The sequence below is a fragment of the Populus euphratica genome, unplaced genomic scaffold (assembly GCF_000495115.2).
Source record: "Populus euphratica unplaced genomic scaffold, PopEup_1.0 scaffold840.1, whole genome shotgun sequence".
NCBI lineage: Eukaryota > Viridiplantae > Streptophyta > Magnoliopsida > Malpighiales > Salicaceae > Populus > Populus euphratica.
In genome coordinates this window covers 21193-25679 of record NW_011500706.1, presented here as the reverse complement: position 1 = coordinate 25679, position 4487 = coordinate 21193, and positions in this window count along the sequence as shown.

The following is a 4487-nucleotide window of genomic DNA, read 5'->3' as shown; positions in this document are numbered from 1 at the left end:
TCAGCCCCAAATCAACCTTCAAATCAACCCAAACACAATCCATGATCTTACATGTTCACACAACAAATAACAATTGATTTATTTTGGGTAATCTATTGATCCAAGAAGGTAAACACATGGATAGAAAGTTGGAGAGGATATTATTATATTATTTTTTCAAAAATAAGAAAGAGACAACTCATAAATAAGAAAGAAAAATGTGCACCAAAGTAGTTGCAAAGCTAGCCTGATTTGATTTTTCAGAACACTTTTTGGTTTTTTTCCCATAACTTTTGACTCAGGTGTCCAAATGAGATTTTCTTTAATGATCTAAAACGGTGACATAATTTCCTATAAATATATCTCTAATAGACATATCCAGAAAAGGCTTCTAGGAGGATCTAAATTGCTGTCCAAAGTTAACATTATATTTGTGTCTGAATTTTTACTGAAATTGTGTTGTGTTCTTCTTTGTAGATTTCAGTTTTTTAGTTTGTAAAACTTATTGTTTCAATTTGATACAATTTATTTCATGTTTATTAAAGTGTTCATATAATCATGGTTGGCTAATCTCTTTCTTGGATCCAAATCAAGAATGATGGTGGTTGAGGTGAGCTTTTTAATATATGAATGAATCTTAATATTTATCTTCTCCTTTTCTTCATGAATGTTTTATTATTGCAAGGAAATTTTAGAAATTATTTAGGTAATGTTATAATCTTGAATTTTTATGCACAAACTTTAGTTTTGGTATAGAGATTGCTTGATTCAATGTGTTATTGAATATGAAAGTACTTGTTCATTCTTAAGCAATAATCAATCTTCATCCTTTTAAACTTCATTGTAATATCTTTCGATCTAATATCACCATCGCTGATATTAGGTTGAGTTATCATATATATCTTGAAGGAGTCACCAATACATCACCATTAAAATTGATTTGGACCAAGACTTACTTTTCTTGTCATTTAAAATCTATTTACATTTTTTTTATCTTTGAAAACAAATCCATCAATTATTTTCAACCAAGTTATTGTTAATTTAATTTCTCTTGAGTTTTTTTTTGTTACTTAGCTTAATTTCCAGATCTAGCTCTCTGTGGATATGACCTCGATCTTACCGAGTTAATTGCTACATCGCACACTCGTGCATTTCTAGATCTAGCTCTCTGTAGATATGATATCGATTTTTCTAGATCTAGCTCTCTGTAGATATGACATCGATCTTACTGAGTTAATGGCTATGTGTCTAAATGGGTGGATGCCATTGCATCTCGAACCAATGACCATCAAGTTATGGTCAAATTCTTGAAAGAAAATATTTTCTCTCGTTTTGGCATGCCCCGGGCTATGATTAGTGATGAAGGAAAGCATTTTTGTAACAAACCCGTTGGGATATTAATGAGAAAATATGGTGTAATTCACAATGTCAGTACCCCTTATCACCCACAAACTAGTGGCCAAGCTGAGTTGGCAAATAGGGAGATCAAGAACATTTTAGAGAAAATATTCAACCCAAACCTTAAAGATTAGTCCTTACGACTAGTTGATGCTTTGTGGGCATATCATATTGCTTACAAGATCTTTTTAGGAATGTCTCCTTATAGGCTGGTTTATGAAAAGCCTTGTAATCTCCTTATTGAGATTGAGCACCGTGCATATTGGGCCATCTGGCAATTCAATGACAATGAAAACGAGGTTGGAAAAAATAGAAAGCTTTAATTGGATGAATTAGAGGAGCTGAGAAATGATGCATTTGAAAATGCAAAAATTTCAAAACATAAAATAAAAAATTTGCATGATAAACATATTCTTAGAAAATCTTTTCATGTTGGTTAAAAATTTCTCTTGTATAATTCATGATTACATCTCTTTCCTGAAAAGTTGAGGACAAAATGGGTTGATCCATTTGTGATTAAATCCATCTCTGAGCATGGTGCCTTTGAGGTAGAAAATCCTAAGAATGAAAATGTTTTCAAAGTAAATGGTCATCGATTGAAACCTTATCTTGAAAACTTTGTAGCTGAAGTTGAGACATTGGATCTTGAAGATCCAATACCATTATAGTATCACAAGTAATGAGTTTTTTTCCTTTTCTTTTCTTTTATTTTTCCAACTCTTATATTTACTTGTTCATGCATTAGGAACAATGCATTATTCTAAGTTGGGGGGGGGGGGTGTAAGGTTCTTTATTTGCAAAAAAAAAATAAATTTGGTTTGATGTTTTTTTTAGTTGTGATATGCAGGTACAAAAAAAAAATCAAGCAAGAAGTCAGCTCATGTCCAATTCAATCAGACATTCATCCTTGAAAAAAAGAGGAGTAATAATTTTTTGATCTTTATTCTTTTCTTCTTTATTTTTTTTACATTGAGGATAATGTAAAACTTAATTTTAGATATTTAATTATGTTGAATGCTTGAGATGACCATACTTGTTTGAAAAAAATTAAATTTTGCATTCATAGGTGAGTAAGACTTGTTTAAGATCAACATTATATTTTTGGATTCATTATTGTGTTGAACATTGCATGCTTTAATTTGGGATATATAATATCTTATAAAGCAAGATATAGCATACTTTTGGCTCTCTTTAAGATTATTGAAGTACATCTTTCCTTGCAAAAGTTGTGTGCGTTGTGTGATTATGCATAAAAGATAAGTGTGATACTTTACTTGTGATCATCCCTTTTGATCTAGTTCTAAACAAGGTTTAAGTAAAGAGAGTATTAATTATTAGACAATTAAATAAATAAATGTTTACAAAGTTCTATCTACTCCAATATTTTGAGTTGCTTAGTAACTAGGGATATCCATCATAAATGTTTATCTTTACGTCAAATGGTAACTTGAAATATGAGTATGCAAAAGCATTTTAAGTTTGTGACTTTGTGAGTAACCGGGTGCATTCATTACAAATATTTGTATTTGCGTCAAAAGAAAAGTGATCACTTAAAGACAAAATAAATAATATCTTAAAAAAACAAAAAAAAGAAAGAAAAAAATATAGATATTTCTCTAGTTTGCTACCTTGTTTGTAGTAGTGAGAAGGGAAGATCACAAGTTGAGTTTTCACATGAATCAATTATGTTGGTTGCATGATAAATACGATTGAATTTGGAATTTTGTATGGATATTTGATTTAGAGAATCTGAGTATGTTTATTTTTCTTTATTTGTTATTGTGTATACATTAAGTTGAAGATACTAATGTTTGCATGATAGGTCCTTCAAGTGTGATGAGTTGAGCCTAATTATAGTTATTATTATTCTTTTTATTTCAAATGTTTTATATTTTGTTTTGCTTGAGGATTAGCAAAATCTATGTTGGGGGGGTGTGATTGTGCATTAAAAATATCATTAAGTCTCTTATTTTATATATGTATTTATTGTTTTTATTTGAGTTTTTATAATAATTGATGTTCTTTTTATTAATGAAATTTCTTTTAATGTTTTACTTGGTTTTTGGAGCTTAAAAGGATTATGTCAGAAAATTTAATGCTGCAATTCAGAAAAAAGAATTGAAGAGAAATTTAGTTGAAGTTTGAAGCAAATCTTGGTTTAAATAAGTGTTCTAAATTTTCTCTAAAAAAATAATTCTATTCCAATCCTAAAAAAAATTATCATATGATCTATTTTAAGCCCAAACTTGCCTTATATTGTGTGCAAACTTCAACCATTAAACACTTAAGGTTTCAATGTCAATCTTAGCCCAAATAATAGTTACATTTTTATCCTTATATGATGCTTAAATTCAGCCCAAAATCAACCTTCAAATCAGCCCAAGCACAATCCATGATCTTACATGTCTACACAACAAATAACAATTGATTTATTTTGGGTAATCTATTGATCCAAGAAGGTAAACACATGGATAGAAAGTTGGAGAGGATATTATTATATTATTTTTTCAAAAATAAGAAAGAGACAACTCATAAATAAGAAAGAAAAATGTGCACCAAAGTAGTTGCAAAGCTAGCCTGATTTGATTTTTCAGAACACTTTTTGGTTTTTTTCCCATAACTTTTGACTCAGGTGTCCAAATGAGATTTTCTTTAATGATCTAAAACGGTGACATAATTTCCTATAAATATATCTCTAATAGACATATCCAGAAAAGGCTTCTAGGAGGATCTAAATTGCTGTCCAAAGTTAACATTATATTTGTGTCTGAATTTTTACTGAAATTGTGTTGTGTTCTTCTTTGTAGATTTCAGTTTTTTAGTTTGTAAAACTTATTGTTTCAATTTGATACAATTTATTTCATGTTTATTAAAGTGTTCATATAATCATGGTTGGCTAATCTCTTTCTTGGATCCAAATCAAGAATGATGGTGGTTGAGGTGAGCTTTTTAATATATGAATGAATCTTAATATTTATCTTCTCATTTTCTTCATGAATGTTTTATTATTGCAAGGAAATTTTAGAAATTATTTAGGTAATGTTATAATCTTGAATTTTTATGCACAAACTTTAGTTTTGGTATAGAGATTGCTTGATTCAATGTCTTAC